A 17672-nucleotide genomic window follows, 5' to 3' on the forward strand; every position below is an offset into this window, starting at 1 on the left:
TCCATCCATGGATCCAGCCAACTGGGCTGCCACTGAAATGATGAGAACTAACAATGTGAGAAAGAAATTATGATTCTCAGGAATTATAGTGGTATTAATTATTTATGTTGCTTTCCAAATGAGAACTACCTGGTAATCCAGTTTTTCAGACTTCATAAGTAATGATGATAATGATGACAATGATGATGACATAAGCACAACTCAGGAGATCATATTATAATTGGAACTATCAGGAAAATCTCTCATTGCCTAAAATTAATAGGAGAATTTGGCAAGAAGAAAAGCTTCACAGGTGCCTGTAACAATAAACAAAATATACAAGCAAGAAGGTATATTTGCTCACAAAAGAAAAAGAGACAGTAGGTGAAAATAAAATTTAATTACCCACAAAGGGAAATTATAGTTATACAAATTATATCTGACGCTACTTTCCCATATCAACATATTTCATCCCCCTTTTATGATCATTGTCCATTTCTTCTCTCTGTACAATTTACACTCAGAGAGTAGGATTGTGGGGAAACTGATTAATCAATGGATTACCATTTAGGAGTGAAAGTTTTCTGAAACATGAGATAGGAATGAATTAAGGAGAAACACACTGTAGAACAGGATGAAGATTGAGATTAGGGACAATGAAACTGGGGAATAAGAAAACACCAAAACCAGTCAAGAGTAGTAAAAGGGGAGAAATGGGCTTTATCGAAGATAGAATTTCATTCTTTTTCATCACATCAGGTTCATTGCTTTTCTGAATCTTCCCATTTTTTTATTGTGGTAAAAACCATATAGCATGAAAATCTACGATATAAACCCTGCAGAAGTGTACAGTTCAGTATTATTAAGTATATTCATCTGTGGTAGAAAAGATCCCTAGAATTTCTTCATCTTGTAAATCTGAAAGTCAATACCCATTAAACAACAACTCCCTTTCCCCCTCCCCTCAGCCCCTGGTAACCACCATCCTACTTTCTGTTTTTTTGGATTTGACTACTTTAGGAACCTCACAGAAGAGGAATCACATAGTATTTATTTTTGATTGTCTTATTCCACTTAGCATAATTTCCTCAGATTTATCAACCACACCTTCCCATTTTTTAAAGTACTATCAAAATCATACAGAGATCTCTACTGGCCACTCTACTCAATAAAATTCCCCCTGGAACCTACACCTGGCCCTGCAAGACTTCTATCCAGACTTAAGATATGTACAAACATATCTCTATAGTTTGCTGTCCTCAAAAGTCAAATAAATGTTCTCAATTATTTTTAATAAGCTTTCCCTGAGAGTTCCAGTACATAATGGTCAGGGTTTTTGTTTTTGTTTCTGTTTTTCTAACTTCTGTAAGTCACAAACTCAATAAACCCACTGGAAATACATAAATTGCACACATAATATCTACAATATAAGGTAGTATACAATATATGCCATACAAACAGTACAGAAAATTATTTGCTGAATGTGTGAGAAAAAAAAAGAAATTCAAAGGAAGGACAGTATTATCCAGTAAGGTCAAGGATTTCAGGAAGAGGATGGAATGTAATGTGTCCCTTTTTTTTAAGATTTTATTATTTATCTGAGAGAGAGAGAGCAAGAAGGGGGAGGGAGAGGGACAAGCAGACTCGTCACTGAGTGCAAGCCTGACACAGGCCTCAATCCCACGAACCCAAGATCACAATCTGAGCCAAAATCAAAAGTCCAACCTTTAACCGCCTCAGCCACCCAGGTGCCCCCATGATGTGTCCTTTTAAATATGAGTGGGAAACACCTTAATCTGCAAACTGTAGTCTTTTGCTATTAACCATAATGCCTCAAAAGTTTTATTTTATTGTCTGAAGTTCCTAAGTGTAAACGTCAGTAAATATTTCCAGAATGAAACATTGGTTAATAATCACTCCACACTCAGGAACCAGTGACTCTGACACTGTTTTTCCACCATCTTTGAAATAGATTGCACACATGGAAAAGAACTTTTCTTATCTCTTATATCAAAACTGACAATAACCATAACTAAGAGTCTCTATTCAGAGGCACCCCAACCTCTACAACATATACCTTGCTTGGGGATGGAGGAAACTTTTCTCCGCAAACCTACACCTAACACTCAATTTCATGAAGCTTGGCGATAATCTGAGAGGTAGAACGAAATAGGGAAGAGAGGAAATAGAAGACAATATGAAAAGAGAGAAAGACACAAGGAAAGCAGAAATTAGAAAAGATACATACTGCAGTACCTGGGTGGCTCAGTCGGTTAAGCATCTGACTCTTGATCTCAGCTCATGTCTTGATCTCAGGATCATGAATTCAAGCCCCATGTTGGGCCCCACACTGGGTGTGGAGGCTACTTAAAAAAAATAATAATAATACACACACACACACACACACTGATAATGAAAGGAAGACAAAAAAGAAACCATAGAGGAACAGAGGGGGAAAGTTCAGAAGAGTTCAGATAAAATTAAACAGGAAGATCCAATTCCCACCTCTGAACAAGTGATTCAATTTGAAAAGGCAAACTCCTTCAGTACCTGCCCAACAGGCTCACAATTTCCTGTGATTATCACATATGATAATGAATGGAAAGACTGCTTTTTATAATGCAACGGAAATGGAAATTACCCAGAAGTTAAAACTGCTACTCTAACTTGAGAAGGCCACAATAGAGCTGTGAATAGCTTGGGCTTTGAAGTCTATGAAGGCTGTTTTAAATCCAGACTCCACTACAACTTGCTATATGAGCATGGGAAAGTCATTTAACTTCTCCAAGCCTCAGTTTCCTCTTCTGTAAAGGTAGATCACAACACCTCTCTTGCAGTGCATGGTGGGAACTAGGTGATATGATGATACATGTAACATGTACCTAATGCAGTACCTACCATATTGTAAGGGCACAATAAGTGGTACCTAATAAGTAGTAAGAACCAGTTAGCTACATGTCCCAGTTCTGAGTTCCAAGTATTAAAATTTTTTTAATTTTCAATACATTATTGTGAGATAATTAAGAACTGGTTTCAGTTTAGGTTTTCATGTCTAAGCTGCTGTCCAATAGCTTGAAAGGCTTCATTAGGGATATTTTCTATAGAATAATTTGCTCCTAAGTGGAGACACTGCTCAGGGCTTGATTTGTGAGAAGTTTGTGTCCTGACAATAAGAAGGGCTGTGCCATTTCCACAACCTCCCTACAGCCAAAGTCATAGATAAATTCTCACAAAAACTATTCTGAAGCCTTTCTTGACCACCTTAAATCATACTGGTCATTTGCACCTGCATGGGGGTGAGGTGCTTCATGGAATTTCCAAAGGTGTGCTCATTCAGATAAAAATTTGCATAAACTTACCTAAAAAGAGGCAAACCCACAAAGACCTGCCTTTCAGGAAATAACTTGCTCCCTAACTCCCATTTTTTTTTCAAGATCCATTTAGCATCTTTAGTTATAACTGTTGCTAATTGTGTACAAATGCAAAACACAAAGAGTATTTATGCATGTCAAAAAATCAGTTATGGATGCAGATGGCAACTCAGACCAATGTAGTCCTAGTTCTGTTTATTCCTATTCTACTGTGCCTTCTTATTTAATTATTTTACTAATTAAAATGTACTTACTTAGTATCTATATCTTAGTATCTGTTAGTTGCTTGGTAAGACAATGCCTCTCTCACATCTTAAGTCAATATCAACAAGCATAGTGAGATGAATGCCACAGACTTAGCAATACCTGAGTAAAGTGGAAGGAGAAAGCCATAGCTGTGGTGATCAGAAAGACAAAATGGAAAATGCAGCATTGAGCAGAACTTTTATAAATAATAATATTATAATACATAAAGAGAGTCTGAAGAATCATTTCAAGCAGATAGCACAGTATAGAAATGACAGTTAAGTTCAAGGTATTCAGATAATGGTGAAGAGTGCAGGTTGCCCAGAGAATGGGAAATGTTTAAGAGAACAGTAGAAAATAAGATGAAAAAGAAAGTTGAGACTACTTTTATTTATTTTTTTTATTATTATGTTATGTTAATCACCATACATTACATCATTAGTTTTTGATGTAGTGTTCCATGATTCACTGTTTGCGCATAACACCCAGTGCTCCATGCAGAACGTGCCCTCTTTAATACCCATCACCAGGCTAACCCATCCCCCCACTCCCTCCCCTGTAGAACCCTCAGTTTGTTTTTCAGAGTCCATAGTCTCTCATGGTTCATCTCCCCCTCCGATTCCCCCCCTTCGTTTTTCCCTTCCATCTTCTTCTTTTTTTTTTTTTAAACATATAATGTATTATTTGTTTCAGAGGTACAGGTCTGTGATTCAACAGTCTTACACAATTCACAGCGCTCACCATAGCACATACCCTCCCCAATGTCTATCACCCAGCCACCCATCCCTCCCACCCCCACCACTCCAGCAACCCTCAGTTTGTTTCCTGAGATTAAGAATTCCTCATATCAGTAAGGTCGTATGATACATGTCTTTCTCTGATTGACTTATTTCGCTCAGCATAATACTTTTATTTTACCTCAGGCTCTAACTTCAGATGATGGAGTACTGAGTACTGTTAATAAATAAAGGGGAATAAAGACTTAGAGTAAGGAATTAATGGATGAGACCAGTGCTGGAGGAAGATGATTCATATGCCAGTGTGACAGATAGGCTGGAAAGAAAGGCCAAACAAGAAAAGAAGCTCAATTAAGAGACTGTTATAGGGCGCCTGGGTGGCTCAGTTGGTTAAGCGACTGCCTTCGGCTCAGGTCATGATCCTGGAGTCCCTGGATCGAGTCCCGCATCGGGCTCCCTGCTCTGCAGGGAGTCTGCTTCTCCCTCTGACCCTTCCCCCCTCATGCTCTCTCTCTCTCATTCTTTCTCTCTCTCAAATAAATAAATAAAATCTTTAAAAAAAAAAAAAGAGTGTTATAATAGAGTGGATCCGACTTGAGAAAATCTTCATCATATCACCAAAACCATCTCCACCCTTAGAATGGAGAAACCTTTGTTCTCTGATTTTCTTACCATTCTTATCCCCCTCACCTACCTGTTTTGCCAAGGGAACTAAGAGATCAGCATCACTAAAGATTCAGATTTGGTTCCCCAAACAGATCTTATTCAGGATCATTACAAACATACACAAATAGCTTTATAAAACAATGTCACAGTAAGAGTGAAAGCTAATTACAGCCCCAGAGGGCAGTGACCAAGTGATGCTGCAGAGATCTGGGATTGCCAGACTGAGATCACTTGACCTGGGGAATTATCACCTATGATCATTTTGGTTTTCCCAGTGTAGCTAAGCAGAGAGGCTATTAATGAGAAGAAATAAGAGTTTGTACTTTTCTGACAAAGAGACTCTTTGCAATAATCTAGAACTATTTGGAATCTTTATTTTACTGTGACAGAAAATGCATTCCACAGAAAAATATAAAGTGGACTTTTGCATTTTTAATCATTTTATGATCATTTCAATAATACATATTCCATCTCAGGAATGTGAAAATACAGAAAAGTATTTTTAAAACCTTGAGGACAGAATATTTTGAGTTTTTTAAAAATATATTTCAAATGTGAAAATAAAGTGATTTTGGAAATCAAGCCTTTTGCATATTATTTTATTGAATCCTTAGAATAGCATAGCAGAGTAAGCACTACTATTACATGCATGGCTTCAATTTGTGTATTAAACTAGATTATATAGCTAATAAAGCTTAGTTTCATCTTTGAAACCAAAACTACAAAATTCCTTCTTCAATGAATCATGGAACACTACAAAAACTAATGATGCACTGTATGGTGACTAATAGAACATAACATAATAAAAATAAAAATAAAAAATAAACATTGCCAACAAAAAAAAATTTTTTTTTAATTTAAAAAAATTCCTTCTTGCTTTTCTTCTCTTGAACATATTTTTGACACAAATTGTGTCAAAGTGCAGAATAAAGGTACAATATTACCCATGTATTTTATAAGGCAAAATCAAAGTATCAGGTAAGAACAATGCCACAACAAAAAAAAATTAGCAGCCACATCACTTTTGAAAATAGAGAATTCTAGTCTAAGAGCAGAAAAAGAAGTGTGTCCTCTTCTTTTCCTTCTATACCAAAGTGACAAGGCTCTCACCAAACCTCATTCATTATAACCCTTCTCTCTTGTGCACTCACAAACCACTCCAGCTTTCCCGCCTCTCTCTCTTCTATATCATCTGTGCTTCCTTCTCTATTGTGTTGTTCTCCTCAGCTTTCACCATGTGTTATATCTTCCTTCTTACTAAAATCCCTTGATCCAACTTTCCTTTCTGGCTATTGCTCCATTTCTCTAAAGACCTTTGCAGGAAAATTCCTCAAAAGAGTTGCCTCTGCTCTCTTGGTCCAATTCTCTCCTGTGTTTTCTTTCAAATTCACTCCAATCAAAATTTGCCCCAGAACCTCCACTAAAACTGGTCTTTCAGTTCTCCCATGACCTCCATATCAAAATCTAATGATCAAGTCTTAGTCCTCATCTTTTAACCATTATCTACTCCAATCTTCATGTACATTTTGTTCACTTGGCTTCTCAGGTACCATACAATCCTGGTTTTCCTACTATATCACTGGTGGTTCTTTCTTAGTCTCCATTAATTGTTATTCACTCTCTGACCTCTTGATTTTTAAGAATACCAGGGCTCATGTCTTTTCTATCTATATTCATACTCCAGGTTTTCTCATCTAGTACCATGCCTTTAAATAACATCTATGTATCAGCTCATATCCTCAATGGGGGAAAACTGAGAGCTTTTCCTCTATAGTCAGGAACGAGACAGGGATGTCCACTCTCTCCATTACTATTTAACAAAATACTGGAAGTCTTAGCCTCAGCAATCAGACAAGAAAAAGAAATACAAGGCACCCAGGGCGCCTGGGTGGCTCAGTCGTTAAATGTCTGCCTTCAGCTCAGGTCATGATCCCAGAGTCCTGGGATCGAGCCCTGCATCGGGCTCCCTGCTCAGCAAGAAGCCTGCTTCTCCCACTTCCCCTGCTTGTGTTCCCTCTCTTGCTGTGTCTCTCTCTGTCAAATAAATAAATAAAACCTTAAAAAAAAATTTTTTTTAAATACAAGGCACCAAATAGGCAAGGAAGAAATCAAACTTTCACTATTTGCAAATGGCATGATACTCTGTGTAGAAAACCCAAAAGACTCCACCAAAATATTGCTAGAACTAATACATGAATTTAGCAAAGTTGCAGGACATAAAATCAACGTGCAGAAATCAGTTGCATTTCTATACACCAATATCAAAGCAGCAGAAAAAGAGATCGAGGAATTGATCCCACTTACAATTACACCAAAAACAGTAGGATACCTAGGAATAAACTGAAACAAAGAGGTAAAAGATCTGTACCCTGAAAACTATAGAACACTTATGAAAGAAATTGAAGAGGACCCAAAGAAACAGAAAAATACTCCATGCTCATTGATGGAAGAACAAATATTGTTAAAATGTCTATACTACCCAAAGCAATCTACACATTTAATGCAATCCCTATGAAAATACCACCAGCATTTTCCACAGAGCTAAAACAAACAACCCTAAAATTTGTACAGAACCACACACAAAGACCCCAAATAGCCAAACTGATCCTGAAAAAGAAAAGCAAAGCTGGAGGCATCACAATTCCAGACTTCAAGCTGTAAAAGCTTGATTATATTAGAAAGATGACTACAAAGCAGTCATCAACACAATATGGTACTGACACAAAGTCAGACACAGAGATCAATGGAGCAGAATAGAAAACACAGAAATGGACCCACAACTCTACAGTCAGTTAATCTTTGACAAAGCAGAAAAGAATATTCAGTAGAAAAAAGTCCCTTCAACAAATGGTGTTGGGAAAACTGGACAGCAACAAGCAGAAAAATGAAACTGGACCACTTTCTTATACCACACACAAAAATAAATTCAAAATGAATGAAAGGACCTAAATGTGAGACAGGAATCCATCAAAATCCTAGAGGAGAACACAGGCAGCAACTTCTTTGACCTCAGCCACAGCAATTTCTTACTAGACATGTCACCACAGGCAAGGGAAACAAAAGCAAAAATGAACTATTGGGACTTCATCAAGATAAGTTTCTGCACAGCGAAGGAAACAATCAAGAAAACTAAAAGGCAACCTACAGGATGGGAGAAGATATTTGCAAATGACATATCTGATATCCTAAATCTATCAATAGCTTATCAGACTAAACACCCAAAAATCAAATTATCCAGTTATGAAATGGGCAGAAGAAATGAATAGACATTTTTCCGAAGAAGACATACAGATGGCTAATAGGCACATGAAGAAACGCTCAACATCCCTCATCAACAGGGAAATACAAATCAAAACCATGATGAGACAGTGGTTTATTTATTTATTTACCTCATACCTGTCAGAATGTCTAAAATTAACAACTCAGAAAACAACAGGTATCGGCAAGGATGCAGAGAAAGGGGAACCCTTTGGCACTATTGGTGGGAATACAAACTAGTGCAACCACTCAGGAAAACAGTATAGAGGTTTTCCTCAAAAAGTTAAAAATAGAGCTACCCTATAATCCAGCAATTGCACTATGAGGAATTTACCCAAAGGATACAAAAATACAGAATCGAAAGGGTACATGCATCCCGATATAGCAGCATTATCAACAATAACCAAACTATGGAGAGAGCCCAAATGTCCATCGACTGATGAATAGATAAAGAAGAAGTGACATGGGGTGGCTGGGTGACTTAGTCAGTTAAGGGTCTTTCTTCAGCTCAGGTCATGATCCTGGAGTCCTAGGATTAAGCCCCCTCCCTATCTGGCTCCCTGCTCAGTGGGGAGACAGTCTGCTTCTCCTTCTGCCCCTCCTCGTGCTCTCTCTCTCACTCTTTCTCTCACTCTGTCAAATAAATAAATAAAATCTTAAGAAAAAAGAAGTGAGATACACACACACACACACACACAGTGGAATATTACTCAGCCATCAAAAACAATGAAATCTTGTCATTTGCAACAATGTGGATGGAGCTAGAGTGTATTATGCTAAGTGAAATCAATCTGAGAAGGACAAATGCCATATGATTTCATTTATGTAGAAGTTAAGGAAAAAAAAACAGAGGAATATATGGGAAAGAAAACTGAAAAGAAAGGGAAGCAAACCATAAGAGACTCTTAACGATAGAGAACAAACTGAGGGTTGACGGGAGGGAGGTGGGTAGGGGACAGCTAAATGGGTGATGGGTATTAAAGAGGGCACTTGTTATAATGAGCACTGGGTGTTATATGTAAGTGATGAACCATTAAATTTAAATAATTAAAAATAAAGTGACCAGGTTAATCATAAAAATACATAAATAAATAACATCTGTGTATCAATCTCTTGCTCATATTTCTACCCTGTATATCAGACTTGTTATCCAGATATCTACTTTACATTTCCACTTGGATATCCAAAAAGCATCTTAGATGTAACATGCACACAGTTGAGCTCCTGCTTAAACCTACTCCTTCATCTTAAGTGATGACAAATCCATCTTTCCAGCTGCTTATGTCAAAAAACTTGGGAGTAATTTCTCTAAAATTCAATATCCATCAGCTGCTAAATTGTGTCAGCTAACCAAAATCTCATATCTTACCATTTGCACTGCTACCCAAGCTACAATTTCCCTCTTCCCTTAATCTGCAACACAGTACTAACTTACCACTGCTTAGACCATTGCACCACTTTTCCTAGATTATTGTTAGCAGGACAACAAGACATAAAATTAATATTTATTCCTTTTTTTCCCAATTTATTGAAAAAATTCAATTTAATTTTCAAGGCGGGGCTTGAACTCACAACCCTGAGATCAAGACTTGAGCTGAGATCAAGAGTTGGATCCTCAGTGGACTGAGCCACCTGGGTGCCCCAAAGTTAATTTTAAATGTAAAAGATATCATGTCACCTCTTTGCTCAGAATCCTCCAATGATCCCCCTTTCTCATCTGTTACAATGGTTTACAGAATCCTATATGATTTGGCCTCACTTTAACTCCATGAATATTCTCCTACTATTCTCCCTCTTTTATACTGACAAAGTCACACTGGCCTTCTTGCTATTTCTTGAATACAACCAAGCACTTTAGGCCTTTGTACTGACTATCCTCTCTGCCTGGGATGTCCTTCTCCCTGATATTTACATTGATAATTCACTCACCTATATCAAACCTTTGCTCAAGGACACCTTCCCAACGATGCCTATACCCTGACTACCCTACTCAGCAGTGCAACCCACTCCTCACAACTCTAGAGTTTCAGATTCACCTTAACCTTCTCTATTATATCGGTAGTGCACTTATTTCTTTTTAACTTACCATAGAACTTACTTGTTTATTTTGCTTATTATTTATTGCCTGGATAGCTCCACATGGTAGGAATTTTATATACATATATAAAATATATATACATATTATATATATAATATATATTAAATATATATTTTTTAACTGAGATATCCCAAAAGCCTACAATAATACCTGACACTCAGTAGGTACTTGGTATTTGCTGCATAAATGAAAAATTGAAAAGGGGAGATGGAGGGAAAAGGAGAGGGAGAGAATGAGAATCGCTCCTGGGTTTTTTGTTTTCATAACTGAATAGAGAATAGTGGAAGAAGACACAGTTTTCAGTGATGATAATAAATACTATTTTGCATTTATTCAGTCAAAGGACATATGAAAGGTGCTAGAAGATATATTACACATGAATCTGATCTCAGAAGAGATAAGGACTATGTTTTACATAATAGTGTAGTATAAAATGGTTACAGATCAGAAGGGAAATGATTATTCACTAAATAGTGCCAAGAAAATTAACAAGCAAAGATCCTCTCCTATTATTTCCACTAAAAATAATTTTCAGGTGGATAAAGTATTTTAGAAATACATACTCATGGATATGCTTTAGGTATTAGAATGGAAAAGGACTAAGAATAAAATTTAGTCACAATAAAGAATAAAAATATAAAGTCACAATTTGAAAGCTCCATGAAGTTGGAGTGACAAAATCACTACTTTCATGTTGCAGAACATGATAGGTTAAAACAACAAACTGAGGGAAATATTTTGAACACAGATATGATAATAAAGGAGTTAGTGTCATCAACATATATGTGAGACTGGTAAATCAATATGACAAAAGTAATATTCTATCTATGGGGATGGGGAGGAAGACCACGTCAGAAAGGTTTTAATTCAAATAAGAAAAAACATGTGACAATTTTTTGCCTGCCCTCAATCACTTTTCCCCATCTCCTCCATTTGGGAAATGCTCCTCCTCAAATTCATGTAGTTCTTTGGAGGCTCTCAACCAGATTACACTGGTCCCTGCCCACTCGGGTGGGCATGTGATCCAGACCTAGCCCATGGGAGACCTGTCATAGAGCTAAAACAATGCCATGTAGGATCCTTTTGCTGGGTTTTAATATGGAGCTGAGAAAGAAAACCCTTCCCTTTTCTATGAGGTTGCTCCGCTGGAATGATTTAAACTTGGGAATAATTTGCAGCCTCTCCCCTCTCCCCACGCCATACATAAAGAAATCTCTGTGTATTTCCATCTCTTTGTGTCTTCCTTAATTACTTTCATAAGTGTTCTGTAGTTTCTAGAATACAGATCCTTTACCTCTTTGGTTAGGTTTATGCCTAAGCATCTTACGGTTTTTGGTGCAACTGTAAATGGGATCAATTCCTTAATTTCTCTTTCTTCAGTCACATTGTTAGTGTATAGAAATGCAACTGACTTCTGTGCATTGATTTTGCATCCTGTCACATTGCTGAATTAATGTATGAGTTCCAGCAATTTTGGGGTGGAGTCATTTGGGTTTTCCACATAAAATATCATGTCAACTGCAGAGTGAGAGTTTGACTTCTTCTTTGCCAATTTGAATGCCTTTTATTTCTTTTTGTTGTCTGATTGCTGAGGCTAGGACTTCTAGTACTATGTTGAACAATAGTGGTGAGAGTTGGCCTGACCTTAAGGGAAAAGCTCTCAGTTTTTCCCCATTGAGAATGGTATTCGCTGTGGGCTTTTTGTAGATGGCTTTTATGATATTGAAGTATGTTCCCTCTATCCCTACCACTTATGGATTGGAAGAATAAACATTGTTAAAATGTCTATGCTGCCCAGAACAATCTACAGTTTTGATGCAATCCCTATCAAAATACAATCGACATTTTTCACAGAGCTAGAACAAACAATCCTAAAGTTTATATGGAACTAGAAAAGACCCCGAATAGCCAGGGGAACGTTGAAAAAGAAAACCAAAACTGGGGCATCCCAATGCCTGACTTCAAGCTATATTACAAAGCTGTGATCATCAAGACAGCATGGTACTGGCACAAAAACAGACACACAGATCAATGGAACAGAATAGAAGGCCCAGAAATGGACCTTCAACTCTACAGTCAACTAATCTTCAACAAAGCGGGAAAGAATGTCCAATGGAAAAAAGTCTCTTCAATAAATGGTGCTGGGAAAACTGGACAGCCACATGCACAAGAATGAAACTGGACGATTCTCTTACACCATACACAAAGATAAACTCAAGATGGATGAAAGACCTCAATGTGAGACAGGAATCCATCAAAATCCTAGAGGAGAACACAGGCAGTAACCTCTTCAACCTCGGCCACAGCAACTTCTTACAAGACAAGGGAAACAAAAGCAAAAATGAACTATTGGGACTTCAGCAAAATAAAAAGCTTCTGCACGGCAAAAGAAACAGTCAACAAAACTAAAAGGCAACCTACAGAATGGGAGAAGATATTTGCAAATGACATAACAGATAAAGGGCTGGTATCCAAAATCTATAAAGAACTTATCCAACTCAACACCCCAAAAAACAAATAATCCAGTCAAGAAATGGGCAGAAGACATGAACAGACACTTCTCCAAAGAAGACATACAAATGGCCAACAGACACGAGAAAATGCTCCACATCACTTGCCATCAGGGAAATTCAAATCAAAACCACAATGAGATACCACCTTACACCAGTTAGAATGGTTAAAATTAACAAGACAGGGAACAACAAATGTTGGCATAGATGTGGAGAAAGGGGAACCCTCTTACACTGTTGGTGGGAATGCAAGCTGGCACAGCCACTCTGGAGAACATTATGGGGAGGTTCCTCAAGAAGTTAAAAATAGGGCTACCCTAAGACCCAGCAATTGCACTACTGGGTATTTACCCCAAAGATACAGATGTAGTGAAAAGAAGGGGCACCTACACCCCAAAGTTCATAGCAGCAATGTCCACAATAGCCAAATTGTGGAAGGAGCCGAGATGCCCTTCAACAGATGAATGGATAAAGAAAATGTGGTACACAATGAATCATGGAACACTACATCAAAAACTAACGATGTTATGTATGGTGATTAACATAACAATAAAAATTTTTTTAAAAAAAGATGTGGTACATATATACAATGTAATATTACTCAGCCATCAGAAACGATGACTACCCACCATTTGCATCGACATGAATGGAACTGGAGGATATTATGCTAAGTGAAATAAGTCAAGCAGAGAAAGACAATTATCATATGGTTTCACTCATATGTGGAATATAAGGAATAGTGCAGAGGACCATAGAGGAAGGGAAGGAAAACTGAATGGGAAGAAATCAGAGAGGAAGACAAACCATGAGAGACTCTGGGAAACAAACTGAGGGTTTCAGAGGGGAGAGAGATGGGGGTGTGGTAGCTGGGTGATGGGTATTATGGAGGGCACGTGTTGTGATAAGCACTGGGTATTATACGCAACTAATGAATCAATGAACACTACATCAAAAACTAATGATGTACTATATGGTGGCTAACTGAACATAATAAAAATAAAAAACAAAATAAATTTAAAAAACAGATGAATGGATAAAGATGTTCTTCATATATACAACGGAATATTACCCAGCCATCAGAAAGGATGAATACCTACCATTTACATCAACGTGGATGGAACTGAAGGGTATTATGCTAAGTGAAATAAGTCAATCAGAGAAAGACAATTATCATATGGTTTTACTCATATGTGGATTATAAGAAATAGCACAGAGGATCATTGGGGAGAGGAGGGAAAACTAATGGGAAGAAATCAGAGAGGGAGACAAACCATGAGAGACTCTTGACTCTGGGAAACCAAACTGAGGGTTGTGGAAAGGGAAGTGGGTGGGGGGATGGGGTAACTGGGCAATGAGCATTAAGGAGGGCATGTGATATGATAGGCACTGGGTGTTATACGCAACTAATGAATCATTGAACACTACATCAAAAAACTAATGATGTTGGCTAACTGAATTTAAGTTAAAATATATGTGTAAAACAAGAAAATAAGACCAAGGTATAGAGATAAACAGAGTTAAAAGAGAGAGGGAGGAGAGAAAGAGAGAGAAGAGCAAGAGAAAGGGAGTGAACGATAGAGCAAAATCTGAGTGTAAAACTGAGTCCATGAGGCTGGAGACCATGAGGCTGATTCCACTATTGGATATCCCAATAACCTGAGTCAATAAATTCCTTTTTTATAAAATACTTTATTATTTTTTTCTGGGGCACCTGGGTAGTTCAATCAGTTAAGCGTCTGCCTTTGGCTCAGGTCATGATCTCAGGGTCCTGGGATGGAGCCCTAGGACCAGCTCCCCACTCAGTGGGGAGTCTGCTTCTCCCTCTCTCCTTCCCCCACACTCGTGCAAATGCAAGCGCTCTCTCTCTAATAAATAAATAAAATCTTTACAAATAAAATACCTTTTTTATTTTTAATTGTGGTTTTAAAACTTACCACTTTAAGCAGTTTTAAATGTATAGTTCAGTAGTGTTAAATGTATTAACGTTGTTGTAAAACATCTCTAGATCTTTTTCCTTTTGCAAAACTAAAACTCTACTTTTTTAGTTATTTTAAGCTAGTTCTGACTGGATTCCTGACACATGTAATTCAAAGAGTTCAGGTTAATAACAATATGTGAAAAATTACAAGCATACAAAAACTGAAGAAATTTAAAATAAGACTGTATCTTTTTTTGTCCTTTAAATTGGCAAATGTTTTTAATAAATAGTCATATTCAGTGCTTTGGGAGGGGTACTAAAGTGGATATACTTCTTAGCAGGTACAAATCTTTGAGAAAAAATGGTAATGTGAATTAAGAGTTTAAAAGATTATTATCCCCTACTAACTTCAAATATATCAATCTATAAAGGAAGCAATCTGAAATATAGACTATGTATGAAAGATTTTCAAGACAGAGTAAAAAATTAAAGATAATCTAATTGACCAGTGATAGAGGAATAACAAATATAATTCTGATATAATCATATAATACAATACTATGTGTGTATTTAAAATTATTTTGTACAATATTTAATAATGTGAAAAATTTCTCATAATGTAATATTCATCAAAAAGGCATGATGTGATCAGCACTGGGTGTTTTATGCAACTAATGAATCATTGAACATTACACCAAAAACTAATGATGTACTATATGTTGGCTATTTGAATTTAAATTTTAAAAAAGGCAGGATAAAAACATAGAGACGATTAAATCCCCATTTTGTAAATGTATGTTTTTTATTTAGGCATAGAAAAATGCTAGAAATAAGTATACCAAGATATTACTACTAATTATCTCCATATGGTAATTTTATGGATGATTTCTGTTTTATCATCTCTAATTTACAAATAAGTTTTTCTTTATAAGAAAAATTCTTATTAGAAAAAAGTAATATTTTCTTAGATAAATAATAAAACATGGAGGATTTCACCACTAGAAGTAATGGAAAAATACAATCTTCTTAGAACCAGAGATGTATTTATCTGTACCCTTTTGATTGTAGATGACAGAACGGCACCTTAAACAAACTTAAGCAAGAGGGTTAATGTATTGGCTCATTTATTAGCTCAGCTGGTAACCAAACTAATTGGAGGACAAGAATGAAGTTGAATACTCAAGACATGTGGAACCAAGAAACTGATTACTGCCAAGCTTCAATCTTTTAAAACTTATAACTTCTCCTACATATCTCTTTCAGTATCCCAGACTTGATTTTTGACAGCAGGAAATATGATTACCAGCAGTTTCTGCATATACAGCTCCAAAAGGGATTGAGTTTGTTTTCTATTCTCAAATCCAACATCCTCAGGAAAAGCTTGTATTTGGCCCATCATGGTCAGAAGCTCACACCTGCATCCTTCAACTGTGGCTAAGAGATGTGCATTATGACTTGATTCAGAAGCCCAACCTCTGACCAAACAGTAAGGGTCAAAGAAGTAGGATTTATATGTCACCTTCATAATCATACATGGATACTGCAAGAGAAAGCTACATTTACTAAGAGAAGGAGATTGCTGATTTGAGCAAACAACAGACCAGATATCCACTAAAAGTAGTTGTTTCTTCAGAGTAAAAAGAATGACCTTTAAAAGTAGATGATACAGAAAATCTTTAGGCACTATGCTTTGGAGAATCTATCTTGTAATAGATATAGACCTGAGAGAAAAGCAGAAAGACGAAAGACTAGGAGGCGTAGGCCATTTTTTTAATTAACACATGTAAACAGTGAGGAATCTGGGAATCCCTGCTAGACCTATTAAACCTTATTTAATCAGTGAAAGAGAAAACTGAGTGGAATTTCCATTTTAAAAACACCACTTCCAAACAAATTTTAGGGAGACTGAGCATAAGTGGTAGCTAGCTAGTAAGCTGATAATATATGTATTGGTTTTTCAAGTGTCCAACAGAGGGCTCAAAAAAATGAATGATATAAGAGCAATGGAAATCAAAAGAAAAGGCACATAAATTATCAAGTGAGATAAACTATGAGGTAAATAATGACCATTTATAAGACAATAGGAATACTGATAAACTGGTTAAGATGTATGGAGTATGTGTAAGGATATATAAGGTTCAGAGTCAATTGTACTACATCTCTGAGAATGAGCCTTGGTTCCTCTTTGTTGAAATGGGTAGTAATTGAAATTTCTAAATCTGTGTATGCAAATCCCTCATTCTGACAGAAGAGAATACAGTCATACATAAAAAGCCTCCCAAACTAAAATTTAGCTTGTAATGACTCAAATCATGTAAATGCAATGGGAATAGTATTATGTCAGCAGAAGAAAAAGGAAGAACCTGGCTAGTTACAAATGAAAATAAGAATGAATCTTAAAGAACATAGGGGTTAGACAGCTTGAAACATAGTACAAACAAAAGTCAAAAGTTAAATCTTGTGAGACCAGCCAGCACTGTCCGGATAGAAAGGTGGCCTGGTCTGCGAATCCTATAGCATCAAAATCTGATATGAGTAAATATTTGAATAATCCATCTAACTCCTCTTACTCTGATTCCCTGCTCATTAATGTCCTTTTCATCACCTGACTTCTCAAAAATTTCCCTATAATGAAATAGTAAGTTAGGCTTTCATGACAGTTCAGACCACTTTACTAATTTTTAACAGCAAATTGATAAATAGACATCTTGATATACATATATTTGTATCCAATGTCAATGTAGTGTCAATAGCAAGCATTCCCTTATATAATCCACTTGGACACTGAAGAGATTAAATTTTGAATTCTAAACCATAGTAAATTCATCAAAGTAATGTCTCCTGAGAGACAAGCAATTGGCCTTCTCTGGGAGATACTTTTTATCACAC

This window comes from Mirounga leonina, unplaced genomic scaffold (genome assembly GCF_011800145.1).
Source record: "Mirounga leonina isolate KUSES-001 unplaced genomic scaffold, KU_Mleo_1.0 Mir_91, whole genome shotgun sequence".
Classification (NCBI taxonomy): Eukaryota; Metazoa; Chordata; class Mammalia; order Carnivora; family Phocidae; genus Mirounga; species Mirounga leonina.